Source organism: Thunnus maccoyii, chromosome 23 (genome assembly GCF_910596095.1).
Source record: "Thunnus maccoyii chromosome 23, fThuMac1.1, whole genome shotgun sequence".
NCBI lineage: Eukaryota > Metazoa > Chordata > Actinopteri > Scombriformes > Scombridae > Thunnus > Thunnus maccoyii.
In genome coordinates, this window is record NC_056555.1 from 10,635,205 (window position 1) to 10,658,093 (window position 22,889).

The window sequence follows — 22,889 nt, forward strand, 5'->3', positions numbered from 1 at the left end:
AACAGTGTCACCACATGACTACAGTCATTGCGGAATAAGTGCATTGAACAAATCAATGAGTAGATGTGCCAGAATCTTCTATCACTGAACTCAGAAAAAAATGAAATAATTGTTTTTGGCCCCAAAGAAGAAAGATTAAACGTCAGTGATTACCTTGACTCCATGACACTAAAACCTACAAATCAAGCCAGAAATCTTGGTGTAGTTTGACTTGGACCTCAATTTCAACAGCCACACAGGGACAATTCCAAATTAGCCTACTAAAAACATAGCAAGAATTAAAGGATTTTTATCTAAACAAGATACAGAAAACTAGTTTATGTGTTTATTTTCAGCAGGCTATACTATTATAACAGTTTCTTCACAGGTCAAAAAATAAATCAGACAGCTGCAGCTAATCCAGAATGCTGCTCACTGACACCAAGAAAATGGAGTACATTACACCAGTCCTTAAATCACTGCACTGGCTTCCTGTGTCAAAGGATAGATTTTAAAATTGTATTACTAGTCTATAAGCCACTAAATGATCTTGGGCCCCAATACATTTCTGATTTGCTTGTACGTTATAAAGCACCCAGACCCCTCGGGTCATCCAGGACAGGTTTACTCAGTGTTCCAAGGATCAAAACCAAGAAAGGCGAAGCAGCTTCTAGTTTCTACAATCCCCACCTATGGAACAAGCTTCCTGAATACCTGAGGTCTGCTAAAACTGTCAGCTCATTTAAATCAGGGCTTCAAACATGATTGTTTACTGCAGCTTTCCAATAAATTAAATACATAATTTCTTTTTCATCTTTAACTATTTATTTACTTGTTTTTGTTTTTATTGTCTTTTAAATGCAAATTTTAATGTATTTTTGTCTTCATGCTTTTAATGCCTTTTAAATGCAATCTTAATGCCCTCTTAATGTCTTATTTTCAATGTATTTCTATGCCCTTGTAAAGCATTTTGAATTGCCTCGTGTCTGAATGGTGCTATACAAATAAAATTGCCTTGCCTTGTACACAGCCACATTTGATTCCCTAGTATTCTCTCTCTGCAACAGCTTTACAGTGGTTAGCTTTTTTTACTTGATAACTCAGTGCTTTTTAACCATTCAGACTGCACTGCACCGCATCCACAGCAGCACTTTAATTAAACTTGGCTACTAAATTGCTTACAGTCTCCCAAGCCATGTGTTCTCGTTACCACTTGAATACTCTCCAATTTTTAATACGAGACCTTGGTTTCTCTCAAATTATCAAACTGTTTAAATGAATGAACAGTTTTTTGTATGTTCTGTGCAGGTCATATGTTCAAGTACTAAATACACTATCTGCACGCCACAAAATGAGCTGGTGAGATATAACTGTTTTATGAGTCTATACAGAAGACAAATTAACTTTAAACCTGCAGTGCATAACTTTTACATATAAATGAATGTCCATTCAAGCCCTTGCCAAACCAGTTCACACAATGCTGATTAAGCCTATCACTGCCAGATAAATATCTCTGTGTCGGGTTCGACATCCCCGCATTGGCTGGATGAATGCATGAAGGCAGACTTCCCCCGGCTGAGCTGGTTAACTTCTGGTTAACTCTCTGCTAACTTGAATTGGGATAAAATAATTTAATCGTGTGGCTCTTCTAGACTTTCAGAATGTTATCAGATTGAATGGATCACATTCTGATAATAAAACGAGTCATTTTGCAGGGGTTGTGTGATGCTCAAAACAATTTATCTACTGTTTTACAGCTGCAACAGAAGAGACAGAGTAGGCTACGGCCTGTGACGTAAGCATGTGTCAACAGTGTTTTTTATATTTACACTCACTGCCAGAAGGGGGAGACAAAAGTCCCACACTCCAGCTTAAAAAATGTAACACTTAACAATCATAAGCAGTATATAAACCATTCATAAATGTTTTATAACACACTATACATATCTGAGTGCTTATTGATGTTTTTGTCAAAAACTATAATTTCTTATGGAACATTCATAACTTAAATGCTTGATAACAACATAATATAACAGATGTTATTAAAAGTAATCACAGGGCCTCCTGAGTTTTGAAGACATGTATAAACTGTTAATAATACATTTGTTCATGTGCTTAATCATACAGCTTTATCAGCTTTTCTTTCAGTTGAGAAAGTTGTTGAGAAATGCATTAACAAACACTTAGCAATGTGCGTAACAAAATTATCTAAGCTTACAACTACATTAGAGTATATTATAAACCAGTTACAGTAAGTATTTATGCACTACAAATACATTAAAATGGGATGTATTTAAGTGTATCTGAAAAGATAAAATCATGGCTTATGGAATTGAATAATACTAAGGGAGGGAGAAGCAGATAGCTTGCATTATATTTATTTATATTTCACTGTGTTTATTATGACAGTTTTGCAAAATGGCTCTTTCATGTTTCCTCCATGCTTTGCTTTGTTTTTGTTTTTATTCCCGCACTTGCTACACTTCCTGCGGTGCACAGGCCTACCTCTTCAATATCCATAAGCCACACAGTAACACCTCCAGGCATGTTATTTTACATGTTGACAGCCTTGCCAAATCTCAGATGAACCTTGAGATGTGAACCCATAATATCCTATCCCAATCACAGAAATAGCATACAAACAGATCAAGATTCTCAGCATCAAGGTCCTGCATCTAAATCAGTCAAGACACACACACACAAACGCACACACACACACACCACAGGGGCACACATATCATCTATTGTTCCAGGGTAAGATGAAATCTGCAATCTGTGCACACAGGCCCTCTCGTACTAAATATTTCATTGACAATAAACATAGCTGTGATTGATGTGAAGCTGAGACAGTCAAAGAGAGGGAGGGCGGAAGAGAAAAAAGAGAGGGAAGGAGATAAAAAAGGAAGGAGAAAGGTTAAGGAATAGAAAAAGAGAGACGCATACTAGTACACATCTGGATTCTGCTCATCTTGTTGCTACCATTATTCAGGTTTAGAGGTCAATGCATGCTTGAAGCAAGAACTCTTCTTTAATTTTACACATCAGGACTAGACCTTGTTTGTAATGAGGCCCTATGACTCATACCGCTTGCCACGTTAAAGAGGGGGCGGACATTAAGGTGCTGGAAGTGAAGGCCAAGCTCTCACTCCTCCATTGGGCAATTTAATTACTGCAATCAGAAGATCAAGAATCACCGGAAATGACTTAAGTTACTCCACAATCCCTCTCCATATATTATGAAACAATATTTTACAAAGCTCTGAAGGGCCCCCTTCCTCAATGACTATCTTATTAAAGCACTTTTCCCCCGCTCTCTTGCCATAAACGGGCCAAGAGATGGCAGCTCCTCTGAGACAAAAAGGCTCAGAGATCTGGGCTTTATCCCTCTCCTGTCGTCATGGTCATTTTAAAACCAAGGTTGAAATCCCCTTTCGCTCAACAGTACAGTAAGACTTGTGAATAAAATATAGGGATGAACAGGAATAATAACACAGGACCCACAGTGTATTAATAGAGCTTTTGCATTCATCTGTGACTCCGAGTCATCCTCTTAAGACTGGACACAATTAAAGTTTAAATGAATTCATTGAGGAATAAGCACTTTTATAACAGTCTGGTGAAGAAACAAAAAGTGGTGGAAACACCTAGCATGAGGGATTAATATTAATCGTATGTCAGAGGGGACCAACCTGACTGGTGAGAGAAAGAGATTGTTCTGGGTGTGTGCAATTGACCTTTTATGCAGTTTACAATGATTGAACAGTGGCATTTAGCACTAAAAATACATGGTAATTTTTTAAACAATGGTTCTTAGATTCCACACGGAAGTCAACAAACGCAGGCCTCTAATTTCTAGCAGACGACCATGAATTTTGCTAGCCGAGTTGATGACTGTTGCTAGCAGATTTTAGCGAGCTAGTCTAACCTAAAACTCCATGAGTTGGTTGAAGCTGACACTTTAGTGTTTTCAGCGGTTTTATTTTTAAAACAAGAAGCTAGTCTTGATAGCTACATACATAATGAAATGCTAAAAGACTTTGGCTAAAGCTACATGTCCAAGGCAAAAAGTCAGCATTGTTTGTGTATTGCAGGGTAAAGCTAGTTAGCCCTAGTACAATAGTACTGTATTACACATAAAAATGTAATATAAATATTATTCTACTAACTTAACCCTTGATTTGAGGATGAGGAATAACTAATGAGTTTAGCTAACACAAGTTTGTCTGCAGCTGCTTAAGAGTAAACTTACCCAAACCAGAGCAGGACTTGTCATGGACATTTCAGTCCTGAACAGGTATTTTTTCTAAAGTAGCATGTAACCCTACAAAATAATAAAATTAGCCAATGACATGCCCCTTTGGAAATAACTCTTGTTTTCTACTTTAGGTAGGAAGCCAGTGCAGGGGCAATGTTTGCCACTTAGAGAAGAGCAGATATACACACTTTTTAATTCCTCACATGTGTGCTCTTGTGTTTTAGGTTTTGTAAAGGCTAAAAAAGACAGAATTTCCTAGATTAGGTAACATTTTATTAAAAGTGGTTAACAAAACAAACATTAACTATTGACATCCCCTCCAAAGCATCCATTTATCCTTTTATTGAGCTAGCACACCATGGGAGTCCTAAGTCTGTATCATTTCTTCAATGGTCTCTAATGACCTGTTTGGAATGTAGGGCTCAAACCTTGAACAGCAGGTCTTGAACTTAAGATTTTCCTATTATTATTATTCATGAATAAGCATTAAAAAGAAAGCTTCAGACACAGCAAGTAGTTCTGGTCAATAAACACAGATGTTTATATGTGTTGTGCACAAATGAAGGAGGTAAGAGCCAGGCATATTATGGGAGGTTAGATTTAAGCCTTGGACCTAATAGCTGATCTTGTGTACCATCATTCATCTCCATCTGCTGCAATGACAAGACTAGTATTAGGGCATTGTAATTGAATGTGAAGATGCGCTGGACATTCCCAATCCACACACAAAAGGGGATGAAAGGGGACCACCTCTACTGAGTACAGTGTGTCAATACAGCTGTCTACTGTGCATGCAAGCAATCTTCATGTATGTGTGTCCACAGGTATGTGTGTCTTTCCACGTGTGGGGAACACACCTGATGAGAAAGAGAAGGCTCAGGGCTCACCAGGGACCAATTTTCCCAGTCTGTTCCAAAGGCCTGTTCATTACTGCAAGCAGGAGGGAACAATACTCCACGGCCCGCCAACTTCATTTGCTGCCATTTTCCTTCATTCTCCCTCTTTCCTCCTGAAACACAACAGTGTGCCACCCAGACTTCCCACAGTGCACCACTGCCTGTGAAGCCAAGATTGGTTGCAATGGGCTCTCCAAAGTTTCAAAGCTGTCACCGCTGCCTAGAATGTTTTCTCTCTCTCTCTATTTTTCATCTGTCATGTTTTCAAGAGTGAAAATAAAACAGACAACTTGGTTTTAGTTTTTCGCAGTATTGCATGTGGGCTCAGAGTTTCAAGTTGGCACTGGAGAAGAGAGAGGAGAGAGACAAAAAGACAAAAGCAAAAATATAGCCCGCATTTGAAGAATGCTAATACACTAAGATAGTAGCAAATGGAACTTGTCATATACAGTTAAGTGTCTGTTTCTCTGTTGCACATGCATAAATATCTGCTTATACAACACAATGAATATTTCATTTAGAAAAATCCTGAAAAGATGTCACTATGCAGTGAAGCAGAAGATGGAATTTGTATTTCTGTAGAGAGACATAGCTAAACTTGGGTGGCTGATGTACAATAATGATATTATATCATGCCAATGCATGTAGCATATGATGGATCCATGCGGAAAATGAGATCTCATTTCACATTTCTTGCAACACTTATTCTCGTGCAGGAATACAGACAAATAGAAACATCAGATGGAAATTGATCCTTTGCACGAATTAGTTTTACTGGCAGCTCACAGATGGGTGTGCTCACAGCAGCATGCCGAATAAATCAGGTTTGTAATAGCCCCTACTGCAAGCATGACAAAAAGTCTAAGAGAGGCATATGGGCTCATGGAGCGACTGGTGACAGGGCATTTTTGTGAGTCAGATGCCACCTCTTGAAAATGAAGGGTATTCAGTAAGTAAGGCATTTCTCTGTGGACCCCAAATGCTTCCTTGAACTATTTGCTTTCAAGAGTGAATATCAATGATGTGTGGGAATTAGAATCTGCACTAGAAACAAACATGTTTGAAATTGAAATGCCGGATAAGACACTGGTTCACATAGAGACTGTGGGGGGGGGGGGGGGGGAGAAGTTTCTCTTGTCTCAAAAATTGTGCATCTGCTTTTGTGACAGAGAGATCAAACCCCCTGGAGCTATGACTGACAACACTCATTGCAAATTGTGTTGTGTATGAATTATAGAATACGTTTAGCCTCGAATTAAATAGCACGCCAACAGATATATAAATATCTAACAGCCTGAATTGGTGCTCATACAAGTATGCATATGTGAGATTTTTTTTTTTAAATTTATATAATAAGCAAGACCTGAGGCCAATTCAAATATTTCTGTCATATATATAAATATATAATGTGTTTCAGCCTCTACGTGTACAGTATATGTCATCTGTGAGCATAGTATTCGGGCATCACCCATTGTCTTTGCAAGCAGGGATCTTGAGCTAAAAATCAACCCCTGTGCTGACTGGATGTCTGCGATTGAGTCTAGATTGTTTTCACCTTTCTGCCAAATTACTGTCATTAAGTTGAATGGCAGATATGGGGAGCTAATACACATCAGGCGAATTAGTATGCCCCTGAAGCGCTCGGTGCACTTTGTCAGGAGGAGAGGTGATGTAAGGGGGGATAAATGTTGCAGTTTCCCCCTGACCTGGGGCCCCAACATCCCCCACACAGCGACACACTGCCCCCTCTGGGCTGGAAATGGAGAATATACACTACACTTTTTCACAACTTAAAGTGTTTTTAAAGTGATGTGGGAGCATTAAGGCACCCCAACTCCCATATGAACAAAACACGATGAGTGTCTTTATAGCAAATTGGGTGCTGATGTAAGAGGAACTTTAGGCCTCACCTATCACATATCAACCAAATTACAATATAATCTGCATACATGAGTTTAATCTTGATTTGAATACTGTGAAAAATGGATGATTATCTAATGATAAGAAAGGTCATTAATGTAAGAAAGCACTAACCCAGTTGCAGTTTTCATTAGCATTTAGAATTCCATTTTCTAATTTTTAACTCTAGCGAGGGATTAATTTCCCTGATATCACATCACCTCTTTGACCGTTTGACAAAAACGTTGCTGTGCATCAGGAGAATTTCAGCTGTTTAGCAATTTAATGATACCTCCGACCCGTGATTAAGTGATTTATCTGGCATCATACAAAACCTAATGCTCCATGTTTGTGTGCATTTTAACAAAACTACAAAAGATCAAAATGTTATCTTCCAGCTACAGCTGAATCTCACAAGGTTATTGATTAATTTCTCAAGAGAATAAAGAGAAATTCCTGCAGAAAGGAGTAATGGCAATGAGGGTAACCGGGGTGATGTCTTCATTGTATTAGTTCTGGTCCCTTGCCACAGCCTTTCTAACAAGGTATATATGGAGGGAGAACAGAAAGACAAAAAGGTTAGTGCTGTTTGAAAGAGCATATGTGCTTGTTAACTAGAGTGAAATTTATTCATAAAGTGCTCTTAACACACAGGTTTTTCACTAAGTGCTTCACAAAGAACAGAGGTCATGAATAAAGATGAAAAGCGAGCTGAAAACACGAAAGAAGAGTAGTTCACAAATGTTGTGATATGAGCGAAAGCTTGTGTGTACCAGTGTGTGTTGCTCCAGTTTTTAGTATAGCCTAATGTTAATATGTTTCTTAACTTGGCAGCTTATTACAGAGATGGAAGAACGATGCCCTGGAAACTTATATTGTAAATGTGATTTCTATAAAGGAGAATTCAGGGTCAAAGTCATGCCAGGATCTTTAACTAAGTGCTTGAATGAGATTGAACATGCATTAAGCTATTTACAACAGTTTTAGATAGTTTTATAGCCAAATAATACAACATTTGTAAGGAAATGTGTATAAAGCCTTAAAAACTGACAATATAACTTATCCCCGGACTGAACTCTGAGGGACATGCAGGTGAGAAATGATTCAGTGTATAGAGTGGAAAAATTATTCTCCTTCAGAAGCAGTAAGACTGAAATTAGGTCATTTACTTAATGTCAGTTTTGTTTACTTCTCAATTAACTGCCCAGCCCTAATTGTGGCTACTCTGATGTCATACAAAAAGAGTGAGTATTTTCCTTGGAAGTTTGAAGCCTAAGAAGCTACTCAAAAATCAGAATTTCTGGTCTCACAATTTTATTAGTCAAGTTTATTTTTACAAACCCCTTTCTCTCTCCCACGTTTTCTGTCTGTATCTCAACTATCTAATAAATACAGCAACATATTGCTGCCACCATGACAAAAACAATATTTGCACATTTTCTTGACATAACAAGAAAGTGTTCTCGGTATTCCTTTTCTAATAATGAGAAAAACAATTCGTTATATTATTGAAGTTATGAAGAGTAAAAGGCACCTACTATTATAAGAAAACTAACAAACATAATCACAAATGTAATAAAGGAGAAACATTTTCTGATTGAAATGAGAAACATTTTCTTGTTACATTAAGAAACTGAGCAATATTTTTTTTGTGATGGTGGAAGCAATATACTGCTGTAAATAAAGGCATAATTGCAAAATAATTACATAAATGAACAAATAGGGCCAAACTTAAACAGCAGTAGCATCGAATTTGTGTATATATATTAACATAGAGCGAGCAAGCAAAATTGAGATAAGAATACACAAACTAATAACTTTTCAATTAACACTGATGAGACATCCTAAAAGTGCTTGAAATTATATTATTATATATAGTTAATTATTAAGAGGGAAATTATAAGAAATTTGAACATCTGCAATTCTGTAACACGTGGACAGGTCCCATCTACTGATTAACATCATGTGATATACAGAATCCAAATCTCAAGAACATGACTAAATGGACCTTAAGGTGATATTTTTTCCAAGGTTAAAAATTAACTCTCAATCTCCACTTCTAAGACAAAAATGGAAATTTGAACTTTTCAATTCAGTGAGAAATAGGAAAACTCTATCTGCTGATGAGGATTGTGTACTGTAATAGGGCCTAAAGCTCCAGAACAGCTGCTAAATGGACCTTGACATGAGATGTTTTTGTCAACACACACACTGCCCTAGTTTTTGAGTCGGATGTCATGGTGAGGAGAGACTTGTGAATTGTTTGTGTGTGTTTCCTCCGTTGTTCATGCAGAAAAGAGAAGTCAGTACTTTTAAACATAACCTATTCAAATATATATGTTAAAATGTTATTTATTTTTGCTGCTAGATTGTCAAATGATGTTATAAAAATCTTTAGGTCACAATATCCAGAGGTGTGTTTTGTAGCCTCTAGTGTCTTTTGCTTATGGTGAGGAGGAAGGGTTTCTAGTGTTTTTCCATACATAAATAAGTGTTTTCTGCTGTATCCTACTTTCTCATTCTCCCTTTGAAGAAAAGTGTTTTCTAGCCTCATAATGTCCACATGTGCAGTAGTCAGGGTCTGAAAATGCTGTGGCGGGTATGGCTGAGCTGACTGTGGGTTGTTGGTTTTGGCAAGTTTGGAAGCGAAGCAATTCTGTGAGATGTTGAAAAAAAAAAATCAAGCAAGCAAAACATCATTTGCCATGTCCACTAATGCACAGAGATGGTTAGGGAGGTTTGATTCTCTGTTTTTACCAACGATATGCCACTTGTTTTGACTAAAGCTAGTTTAGCTATGTTTGCTGATGATTCCAAAGTGTATATATCATCAAACAGTGTGGATGAGTTAATGCTCTCTTTGAAAATGAAATGAAATTGATTTTGGACTGAGCAACCAAAAACAATCTAGTTCTGAATGTGTTAGAGGCTAAAGGTATTGTTTTTGGCTCAAACCATGCACTAAGGCGAGAGAATCAATTGTGCATCTCCATCAAGGCCAGCTGTATAGAGCAGGTCACTGAGGCTAAACTTCTAGGGGTCACCCTTGATGGGCAACTATCTTGGCAGAATCACACAGACAAAATAATTGGAAAAATGGGTAGACGAATATCTATTTTAAGAAGATTCTCCTTTTTCCTGACAAGTACCACCTTGCAGGTTATACAAGCCTTGGTATTGTCTCATCTTGACTACTGCCCAGCAATCTGGTCAAGCATAGCAAATAAAGAGCTGTACAAGCTTCAGTTAGTGCAGAATAGAGTAGCATGTCTTGCACTCAGCTGTTCAATGAGAGGAAGCAACACATCCTCATAATTAATTCACAGTATACGTCTGAAATTCAGCCAGCAAAAAACAACCGATAGTTGCGTTTACACCATCTAGCGGCTGCAGTAATGCACTCCAGAACGACCCATAGGACTGTCTAATCAGTAAATTTCTCTCTCTTTGATTTCGTCAGATATGTCGCTCAAAGCATTTGATAAGCGTGGTCATATACACTAATGTTAGTATGTATGCATATGTGTGTATGTATTTATGCTTGTGTAAATAAGTGTGTGTGTGTGCGTGTGTGTATGCATATATATGTAAACATATAGAGAGTGTATAAGAGTATAGAGAGATGTATAAAGTCTAGATGATGTATAAAGTTTCACATGGTTTTGTTGAAATTGTATTTGGTTTTGTAATGTTTATACTGTTTTAATTGGGGTGGGGTGGGGAGGCGGGGTTAGTGATGTAATTGTTTTTATGTATGCATGTATGTGAAAGCATGTGTATACATTTATGTTCTTAACATGGATCCCAGGAAGAGTAGCTGTTACCTTAGTTACAACTAAAGGGTATCCAAATAAACAATAAAAAATAAACTTGCTATAATTACTGGCATCATGGTATGTCAGGTATGGTATGGGTGTTAAGAGATGTGTCCTACATCAGCATGTCCTGGGTTCAAGGACCAGTGTGTAGGATTTAGTGGCATCTAGCAGTGAGGTTGCAAATTGAAACCAACTGAATACCCCTCCCCCTCCCCTTTCAAGCATGTAGGAGAAACTACGGTGGCTGCGAAACTTGTGAAAAACACAAAAGGCCCTCTCTAGAGCCAGTGTTTGGTTTGTCTGTACTGGGCTACTGTAGACAAATGGTGGTGCAACATGAATCCCCCTAAATCTTACACAGTGGTCCTTTAACCTAATCTACAAATATGTGAATTCTGAGAGCAAAGGGCTATGTGGATATTTTGTTTGGAAAAGGAAGAAAGGGGTCCATTGGTTAAATGCTCCCTGGAATAGATCAAGCTTATTGGATATCATTCATTTGAACTAGGAAGAAAGGGAAACCACTGGCTCTATCTTGTTTGGATAGTCATGACAGAGGTGGATACCTGAGCAGACCAAATATCAACAGCTTTGCTCCAATATTTAAATCCATTTCTGCCTAACACACCATGTGTTGTGAGAAACTAGTAGAAGAGTTTTAATTTTATTTTATGTGTAATGCAATGGTATTTTCAGCTGCAATGCAAATGTAAATCTCAATTTAAATAAGTTAATAGATAAATTCTTGCAAGACAATTTTTTGATTTGCAAAACTGTGTGATGCTTACGCCCAATGCCCCTGTGAGCCTGAACAGCAATAACCTGATGTAGAAAATTAATTGAATTAATGGATGAGTGAAAAGTGTATGATTCTAATCTATGTATGCATCCATGCATGTGGGTCTTATATCCACTAAATGTAGATGAATATCACCATACCTTGGCTGATTAGCATAATTGGTTCTATGTTTTGCTACAAACTATAATGGACTGTCTGTCTGCCCTTGTATTCCTTGGCTCAGCTCAGTCCACCTCATCCCCAGCTGAACTAGCCCTGGCTCTATATGTCAGCCTGAGGGGCCTTGTTTGTGGATGTGTGTGTGTGTGTGTGTGTGTGTATAGAGTGCGCATGTGTGTGTCTGTCCTACCTGGCACAGTGCATACAACCCCTAAGGACCCTTCTGTGTGTGGAAATGTGTGTGTGTGCTTGCATCACTCCAGCTGTCTCCTCACATCCATCCATTCTCTGATGACTGAACTTCACAGTGAATCTCTCTCTCTGAGCTGCTACCTTTAGGGCTCCACCCAAACAGACACACATTTCAAACAATGCTTCTTGGGACTGTAGCCAAATCACGCAATGAAAAGTGGAACTTGCACATCAGTGTGTGCAGAGCAACCAGGGGAGGAAACTATCTTATTTGAAACCGAGCAGCACTGGATGGACAGCCAGTTTCTTTGAGATGGATCAAGTGAGTGCCACTTCTCTGATGTAGAAAGGAAAAAGCCTCCAGTTCATTCTAACAGACGACATTCTGACTTCTCTGCTATTGCTTTACTCTTATAATAAAGGCAAGGTCAATTGTCCGTCCACATTTGTGCAATTGAATATATACTATAACTTACAGCTTTTGTATCCTTTCGCCTCACCAGAAGTGGTCATTGATGTTATCTGAAGCACTACATCCTCAAAAGGGACATACAGCAGATACACTTATATTTTATTTACACACTTTCAACATACAGCACAGCTCCCACACAAAAGAAGAAAAAAAAACCCTCTATACCCATTATTAACCACATTCATCCATTCAACAAAGCAACAAACACCCCTGCCTATACATACCAATCACAACAAAAAGACATAAAAAGGAAACGCAAGTATATAGCACAAATACACTCAACTGGAATTGATTCACGTAGAAAAAGCCATCTAAAACCCTGTCTCCTAGAAATTACGTCATAGATACAACTAAATTGTTTTCCCAATTACGTTGTGGTAGGAAACATTAATCGCTGCCTGGGTTATGTTTGTTGTTTCAAATGAATGAAGCACTACATTAATATATTGCTCTGAAGTTGGAGGGAGGAGGTCAGGGTGGATGAACAAGAAGCAGGACTCTGACACCACCAGCAATTTGCATCCTGAGTCCTGTGTGTGGTTAGGTTTAGGCAACAAAAGCACTTTGGTTAAGGTTGGTCAAAGATTATCATAATAATACATAATTCAGCCAGCAATATGTTTCTAGCACATACTTATATATGTATACGTCGCCACAACATCTGCACAAGATCACGACATCTACAGTTGATCGTGCTCCATTTTGAAGCATTGTCTATTGAGCATCTGAACATATTATTGTGTGATTAACACCTATACATTGCAACAACATAAAGTGTAGGGGCAGGGTTACCAGATGTATGATAATTATCGTATTTGTACAATAATTTTGCCCTCTGTATGATTTACAATCAATAATGACAAAAGCCTCATAATGTACAATAATTTGATCATTTTGAGACACTTAGTAGTTTTTATCAGTCTTGGTTACCTCATTTTAATTAATTTGGGACCTGGAAGCAGACAAAATGGCGGACACGGAGGCAGACATCTTGGATCTCCGCCTCCGCAGTTGACAGGAAATCATGTGACCTTAGTAGTTGGTCTTCTTGTGTCGTTTTGCATGACCATCTGCATTGTATCTGCATAGTGCTCTTGTGGCAGAAAAGGCGAGAGGGCAAGAGGACTTCACGGTGGTAATATACAGAGTCTATTAAGGATCTTTTAAAAAGTTTGTTGGCTTTTCTAAGGTTTTATTCAATGTTCCATCATACTGTAATATATAGAAGAATCCAGCAAGGGTAGGTATATTGATATGGAGAAAATGCATTTGAAAATGCCAAGTGGCTCAAAGCATTTATTGTTAGCATTTTTTGCCTTGTTGTACGTCATGTAAGCACTTTTTAAAAAACAGGCTAATTTAAGCTTGCTAACACCATCAAATAGGCATCTGCTAAGTTTACATTAGCTAGCATTAATAATTAATAACCAACTCCGTGTTTGATATTAGAGATCTTACAACAAATGTTATCCACAATTCCATTTTTATCCGCATCTTACTATCTGTTAACATTATGTTAGCTGCTCACAAGAATGTAGAAGGTAATGTTAAAGCTGTAAAACTGTTAACTGCTAACATTAGTGTGAAATAGTGCCATTTGACAGGACAACCTGTCTTTATTTCAAGTTCAGTCAGCCTTGTTTTTACCGCACAACAGGAAAATCTCTCCCCCAGAGTGCCATGGATTAGTAGGTTAAGTTTTTTTTCATCATTACAGTACATACATTACATTAGGCATGACAGGCTATAGTTAAGTTAACATTTGAGTCTTATTGGTCTTATAAGTCTTATAAGTTAATCAAAGCCTTCTAAAGAAGTTAAATTTTTATCTTAAGTTAATTGTAATTCATTGTCTGATCACTGTGTAATAAGTTAGAAATATGTGTAATTGTGACTAAAATTCAGTGTCCTGGGTGACAAATACTGCAACCTCCTGCACGGTGTAATGCACTGCAGTAAGTGTTAACATTGAAGAGCATATTTTGTTTGGTTATTCATTTAGTTATTGTTGCTGTTATATTAATGTGGCTTGGACACGGCTGCAGACTGAGCAACAGTTTTCCCTTTACAATCTCTACGTCACAATGTCATATGCACTCTGACACCACGGATACTAACACAATATATTATATCCCCCTTTTTAAGATTTTACAACACTGTAAATTACTGAAATAATGCCTTGTCATAAGACCTTGTCATTTGCCTCTCTCACAGTTAAAAAGCAATGAAATAAACTAAAAAAAAACATCCTTACCTACCTCCTTGTAATGTACTCTACATTGTATCTTACAATACTAACAGCAGTGTATTTTCTCTTGCAAACATTGACTAATAAACAGTTTTCACACTTTGGAACATTTAACGTGTGACATTGCCTCAAACTGTGTGAGTTTGTACATATGTCTAGTCTTTGTATCTAGCTGGAAGCTTGACTTGTCTCCCAGACCGTGTGTGACACAATTGTGACTGTGCTTGTCCTTCATAAGTATCAGTGGCTTGAGTGACCTCTGTGTCCTTGCATTCTGTGTCACTATTAGTGTCTTTTGTATAAATGTCTGTATATGTGGAAATGTCCTGTGCATCAGTAGGTGGAAATTCCCTCTTGCTTGGCTTCAGTAGATGCTTTCTGTTCCTCCTGTGAACTCCTCCATCCAGTGAGTGAACTATGAAGGATCTTGGTTGCTGATGTTGACTTGTTTCACTACCACAGCCAGTCAGCTGGCAACTGTCTCGTTTGTGTATCATAGTAGCTCTTTTGCCTGTACTTTTGCTTGTCATGTACTTGTTCTTTGCCCTCAGGAGTCAGTAGTGTTATGGATGTTGACAGTTTGGACTTCAGACGACGTCCCGTTAACAGCTGCACAGGACAGAACCCTACACCCTCAATTGGTGTGTTGTGGTATTCAAGCAGAGCAATGTAAAGGTCACCGTTGCTGCTTTGTGCCTTTTTGAGCATGTTCTTGACAGTTTGTACAGTTCTTTCTGCATGTTCATTAGACTGAGCATGCCCTGGGCTGGAAGTAACATGTTGAAATTCCCAGTTTTCTGAAAAAAACTCTAAACTCACCACTGGCATATTGTGGACCATTGTCACTAATGACAATATCTGGAATGCCATGTCTTACGAATGTCAACTTCATTACAGTGATGACACTCGACTGGTCGTCTGATCTCTGGATATTTTGAATAGCAGTCCGCACACAGCAGATATTCTGCACCATTGTAGTGAAAGAGATCTGTACCAATCTTCTCCCATGGTCTTCTTGGTAGTGTGTGGGGATGTAGAGGCTGTTTTCAATACAGACAGCCCACTGAGACACAATCTATCTGAGTTGACATGCCTAGCCAATAGAGAATGTCCCTTGCTCTTTCTTTACATTTCACTATTCTCAGGTGTGATTCCTGTCTCATTTACTTTGGTACAATGAGTTGCGCTGTTTTGAACATTAGTCCTGATGCGTAGCTGATTTCCTCTTTAAATGTCCAATATTTCTGCATTTCGTTTGGAACATCTTTCCTTTCTGTTGGCCATCCATTCATTGTAATGTCTCTTAGCATTTGCATTTCAGGATCATCTGCTGTTGCTTTCCTGAACATGTTCAACTTCTCCTCAGAGATTGGTAGCTGAGGTGTAACCCAGTTGACTTCCAGCTCTTCTCCTGGCAAATCTTCTTTTCGTTCATTGAGGTGAGCACAGCTCAAAGCATCAGCAATGTACTTCTGTAGTCTGAGAAGCATCCTTGGCAGCCTCATGGGAGCTTGGTGGAGTGGCTTTTTGAAGATGCTCCACCAGTGTAATGGTGGAACTTCTCACACCCGTAAACCAAGTAATTCCTTTTCAATTTCAGCATATTTGCGTTGACAGTCAGTAACTGCTTGTGATCCATAAGCCAAAGGCCTTCCATCCTGCAGTATGACAGCTCCTTTGCCTTCCTAACTGGCATCCACAGACAATGTCACAGGTTTATGACATTGTTAAACTTGAGTGTTTGTGTGTTGGTAACCAACTGCTTCATTTTGTCATAACTTTTCTTTTGCTCATCTTCCCAATGCTATGCTGTGTTGCTCTCTAATAGCTTTGGAGCGCTGAAGATGGGAATAATTTTGGCAAGATACTGTATCATGCTCATGAACCTCAATAGTTCCTGTTTGTCTTGTGGTGGTGGTAGGTATACCATGGCTCTCACCTTTTCATAATCTGGGTTTAGCCCATCAGCACTGACTACATGACCTATGTTATCTGTAGTTCTAACCTTGCATTTGCTTTTATTCAGTTTTAAGTTGTACTCTCTGGCTCTCTCCAGGGGCTTACTCAGTCATTGATCATGTTCCTCAATGGTGTCACCCCATACCAGCAAATCGTCAATGATGTTGACTACCCTGCCCAGGCCTTCAATCATTGCTACGGATCTCTGGAATACCTCGGATGCAGAAGAAATCCCAAAGGGTAAAAGCAGGAATCAATATCTCCCAACAGGTGTGCTGAAAGTGCATAGTTTGGAACTTTCCTCATCTGGTTTGATTTGCCAGAACCCTTGACTGGCATCTAGTACTGAAAAGTACTTTGCATTAGGTATGCGGGAAATAACCTTTTCAACACTGAGCAATGGGTAGTGCTCCTGTTTAATTGCTTGGTTGAGATCGAGTGGATCCATGCATATCCTAGTCTTTTTTGGTGTGACCACCGTCACCATATTATTCAGTCGGTTCTGTTTGCCTTGTCATCACTCCCATCTGTTCCATTTGGCGTAGCTCCTCCACTACTTGGTCCCTGAGAGCTACTGGAATCTTTCTTGGAGCAGTAGTTGGATCAGTCTGGATATGGTGCTTCCTTGCTAAGCATCCTAATCCAGAGAAAAAGTCATCAAAATCTTTAAGAATGTCATTGTCTTTTTCAACACCATATGTTCGCTTCACCAGGCCTAGCTTTGTGCATGCTGTTTTGCCCAGTATTGCTGGAACAATTAACCTTGTGTTTTTGTCCTTTGTACACAGCTGAGTGCTCTTTTGCCCAGTGACATATGACCGAAATATGCAACAAGCTTGAAGGTGGATTTTCGCAGTTTTCCTCTGATGTCCAGTGAGTTGAATGTTTCTGCTGATATCACATTACAAGCTGCACCAGTGTGAAGCTTAAATGTCACATTCCTCCTGTTTATTATCAGATCTTTCATCTTCATCCTCCGTCTCTGCATTGCAATAGTTTTGATGCATACCTGTTCCACTCCAACTGCCAATGAACATATCACTGTTGTACTCACTCTGTTCCAAAGCATACATTTTCCTCGCATGGCCCTGTGATTTACACATCTTTGCAAAATTTATTTTCTGGCATAACTGACATGTCTGATCAAATGGTGGACTTTTTCTGTATCCATGTTTATAACCACATATGTTGCAGTTAGTTTCCATATGATCATCCTGTGGTACTGGCTTTGTCCTACTCTTTTCGTCTCTGTGTCTTGGCAGTTTTCAGTTTTTATTTTGTGCACTTCATTCTTCATTGAGCACTTTACCTGACTTGACATGATCTCACTGGCATGGCAGACATCAATTGCCTTTTCAAAGGTAAGATCTGCCTCTCTCCATAGCCTGCCTCTCACTTGATCATCTCTCATGCCATATACAATCCTGTCATGTATCAAAGAGTCATGCAGTTGTCCAAACTCACAGTCTTTAGCCTTGTTTTTCAAATCTATATTTATGGTCTCTGCTGGTCCTTGAGCCTTTGTAAAAAAAAACATGTATCAGATGTACTGTAGGTTTTTCCTAGGTTTGCGGTAGTCCTGAAACTTTTTCTTTAACACTTCAATTTTATCTTTATCTTTATCTTGGAAGACAAATGTGTTGCAAACCTTGATTGCCTTCTCCCGTAGCACACCGCACTCTCTCTGACTTTTCAGCTATACCGCTAGTGGTGCAAAACAGCTCAAACTTCTGGATCCATAATTCCCAGTTTTCAGCAAGATTACCTTGTAGGCTTAAATTTGACGGTGGCTTGTCTTCTCTTTTTCTCCGTGATTTATTCTGACACTATGTTATACTGATGTGACTTAGACACGCTGTAGTCTGAACAACCATATTTTTAACAGTTTTCCATGTACCATCTCTACGTTAAGATGTCATATGCACTCTGATGCTACGGATACTCACACAATATATTATTAGTGGCTAGCTAAGAGAGAGGTTTACTCACCACTATACTTGTAGTTGGTTTGTTTCTGGTGTTGTGTTGAATTGGTCTGCTACATTCTGGCAACTTCATGGCCACTAATTTCACAGCGGTAACCTGAGTGTGGTGATTCATGCATTATGTAACTCATAAACTTAATGTACATGACATCTTAAGCTTAAGTACAGTTGATCAGTGTGCAATACTGAGCATTTTCAACACAGTTTGTACTGTGTTCAGGTGCTGAGATATAAATACAATAGGACTGAATGCACCTCCGTGAACATTGTATTACATAATTCATAAACTATACATGTCATCTTAATGAGCTTAAGTAGAGTTGATCAGTGTACAATTGTGAGTATTTTGAAATTTCAATGTTGTTATAACAAATTTCATGTTTAAGCTTTTTATAATCAAGTGCTTTCCCTCAAATGTTTGTCAGGAGCTGAAGGGAAACATTTGTTTGTCTGGAGGTTGATGGTTCTCAGTAATGAACTGAAATTTTACAGATTAAGTTATGTAAAACTAGGATGAGGTTCATGATATCAGTACACTGAGATGGCTGGTAGAGGTACAACCCACATAGCTCATTCTTTTTCATTTGCCCCACCTTTTGTCTTGTTGCTGCTAGCCATTTGGGGTTGGTTTCACAAAGATAGACTTTGACTATGGCTTAGAGCAAACTAATAGTCACACTTCAGACAACTTGATTGATCAAACATAGGTTACTAAACCAACAAGCCAGAGATATGAATGGTTGGTAAGACAGAGTGATCTCACGCTGCACACACGGGGCAGTTTTCCACACAACAGTTGTTTATCTTGATTATCTTGATGATCTTGATAATTGCAAAGTACTTTGTAACAACTGGACAGAGACCTTGTTGAAGAGGTGGTCTTGGTCTGGTTACAAACGAACTCTTGTACAGTTAGTTTGTGGTATGATCACGATCCAACCTAGATAGATAAGAATATGATTACTAATAATAAAAAACAGTTGAAAGAAGCCGCTGCTGTGCATTTTTCAGCACTACGGAGGTGTGGAAAGCAGTGAGGAGAGAGAGAGACGCTGTTTATTTCAATAATAACAGTAGTCCACCTTATTGCTGATAGAAAATATGTTCAAAGACCATTTTACTTGCTTAATCCAGACTCTTGTGTGGAATAAGTACAACTTTGTATTCCTTAGTGCTACTGTTCATATATTTTGTTTTTTTTTCTGTTTTACAAAGACGAGAAGGAAAATCAAGTCCTTTATGAATGTTGTAGTAGCCCATCTGCCATTTCTGAAAAACAAACTCTTCTTTCTCCATCCGCCAACTCCATGAGATTTCTGACCAATGAACAGAGTGACAATTTCCACATGGCTATGTTGATACATGGTTTCCTTGAAATATTGCTGTGTGAAACCAAACTGAACCAAAGGGAAAATGCTACAAAGTAGCAACTCATCCACTGATACAGACCAAAGCAAACTGGTGTGAAAACGCCCTCAGATTGCTCGGACTGCAAATCACTCTATCTGCGGCTGAGTTGGGTTGTGAACTCTCTACCATCATTACCAAATGGATGTGTTAAACTATTCGCTTGTTTCAGCTCGACCTACATTTCATTTTCAATCAATCAAAGTGACGTTGTGTGACTCCTGTCCGTCATGCAGTGCATTCAGTGCAGTGACCCAGGCCCACACAAGAACTCATGAGGCAGACAGCCGCACTAGTGCTGCAATTTTTCACAATCAAGTCACAAAAGAATCAATTTTCACAATCGAATGTCAGTTGTCTTTGATTACGTAATTGAATTTAGAATATTCGCTGACAGCCCTCGTTTGCGTTAGCAATAAAGTAACACTACTCTGAGAGCTAGCTATCAGTAAACAGGGAGGCTTCTATCAATGAGATACAAACAGTATTTCTGGAGTAGATGAATGCATCATTTCCTGTGAATCTCAGTGTGTGCAGAATTTGAGCATGAAAGGCAGACTCTGACAGTGACAATAAAAACTACTATAAAGATAGATAATTACTCAATGTAAATACATTCACTGGCTATTGCAGATAAATGGCCATTGGAGATAATAGCCAATAGCCACTAAAACAAGGGTTTGAAATAATGATAATTTTAATTTCTATTTTTTTCCTTTCCAGTTATATATAGTTGTGAAATTTACTGAGGCCAAGACTGACAATTATTATATCAGACTTGTGGTTTGAATATGGTGTGACTTGGTGGCCAAACTGCAGTGACGATTGCATCAACAGAGCTGTCCAAAAAGGGGAGTAGCCAGGACCAGACTGGAAACAGTACAATGTTCAAGTCCTCTCAAGATCTGGTAAGGATCAATTTAGAGACCTAATTTAACTAAATTATGCACGGAAATTTACTGATTCCATAACTAATGGAACTATCCAGTATTAAATGATTAATGATTTGCTTACTGAGTATGTATAAATGTCTGTTTCTAGGTCAATTAACATTAATTAACATTAATTTAACATTACCATTTACCCATTATCAAAGGACTCAATCCCTATCAAGGCCAACCTGATCAGGACAGCCCTAGTAATAACTTACTAGAATAGTCAAACAACACCACTGCCACCAAAATGGACCCACTAGTGTACTTTATAGTTAACAGTAAATGATTTTGGACACAGTTTGGAGAGGTAGACTAATAATTTATCTTTTCTCAATTCTAGTGATTACCTAAAGGCAAGAGAAAAGCTGAGGGCCATACTGACCCATAATACCTCAGAGTTACAAACAGATAACAGAAGTAATTAGGAAAAGAAAAATTAAGCCAAATTTTGGTATTTGCAGACATGTAAAACATATACAATATTTGAAAATACAAGACCATTTACTGTAGGCAGATACTTAATCAGAGGTCTCACATAGCAGGTATTGAAAGACTAATCATTTTGTCTTTTGCTGTTGCAGCAATATGCACCAAATATCAAATGGTAAAGTAAGCAATGGTCTTGCATTAAGCATTAAAAATATTTTGGACTGCAGTACTTTAGAAGTCACATAGGGATTCGTAGTGCAGACTCATAGTGTCAACTAATTGAATATTTGGCGTGTCTGGTTGACTTTTACCATTTTCAAAATTTTAAAGCTGCTTGCAGGTGCAATTTTCTATTGTCTCAACTAGTTTTTGTGTTGCACATGCCACATTATTAACTAGGCCTTGAGGTGTTTTGCTTTGTTTGTTAGACACATCTTTGGTGATACAGACTCTGGCAGTGAGCCAGAGGAAGGGAGCCAGAGGAGAAGCACCAATCTCTCCCCGACTCCAGCTATACCTCCACCTAGCCCTAACATACCATTGAATGAAAGTTGCCAGACCTTTACCAGACCTCTGACAGACCCACGGCACACTGAATCTCTTTATTTCACTGGTATATCCCTGTACTGTTGTAGTATCATTCTGCAAACATCTGGTTATGAAAGTATCAACCCATCAACATGAATATGTTCAGTATTGTTGACTTACTTCTGCTCAGCTCCAGCACCACCTGTTCTCCCACCTACTTTCAGTCCCAGGCCAAAAAATGTTTCTGTACTACTTCTATATATCTGCCTAGTCTCTTTTTAGCTTCAAATATAGATATGTTGCACATTTTCTTCTTTTAAGATAACGATGGCTGTTTTAAAACAAATAAGTGTTTGATGTGATTAGTTGCAGTCAAGATTTTAATGGACTATGTACTTGTAGAATTTAGGTTTTCTTAAAAAAATCTAGAATGCATTTACAATTTTGTGTCAAATATGATAGCTCGAAACAGATTAGTGACGTATCAATGTGTAACCTCATTTCGTCTCATTTTTGTTTTTATCTTAAAATCACTGAACTTGTTTACTTTCTGCCATCAGACAGGAAATTGCCTACACAGTACATGCATGCAGGAGTGTGCTCTTTGTAAAACTCAAGGCATAGTTTTCATTTTCTGGATGTGATCCTCACTTGAGGTTGACAGAGAGTTGTCTGAGGACATGAGATTGCTGGAGCTTGACGAGTCCCAGAGGAGTGAGCACACCGTCTTCGTCATGCCCCCTAAACCACCAGCTGAAAACGGATCTGAACCCTCTCCCAGATACACACATCTTTTACTGCCTGTAAGGACTGGGTGTTGCACTAACCCAAACCTGTGTCAAAAATGAACTCTCTTCATCTTCTGTAAAACTGATTTAAATGTCTGCTTTATCTGACAGGAAATCAAGCTAGCATACAAGTTGGCTAAG

The 22,889-nt window shown here is 38.5% G+C and overlaps 1 long non-coding RNA gene across 3 annotated transcripts in view; it reads right to left on the minus strand.

The window, feature by feature from the left end:
- Positions 1–4,485: 4,485 nt before the first annotated feature.
- Positions 4,486–22,889, minus strand: part of LOC121890649 — a 39,023-nt gene continuing 20,619 nt past the window's right edge. The window contains exon 4 of one of the 3 annotated variants that reach the window (XR_006093862.1): positions 4,486–5,473. This is a non-coding gene — a long non-coding RNA (uncharacterized LOC121890649). Of the gene's footprint in view, positions 5,474–18,734; positions 18,759–18,909; positions 19,602–22,889 lie in introns of those variants that run through there. The other 2 variants (XR_006093864.1, XR_006093865.1) reach the window with 2 other exon arrangements.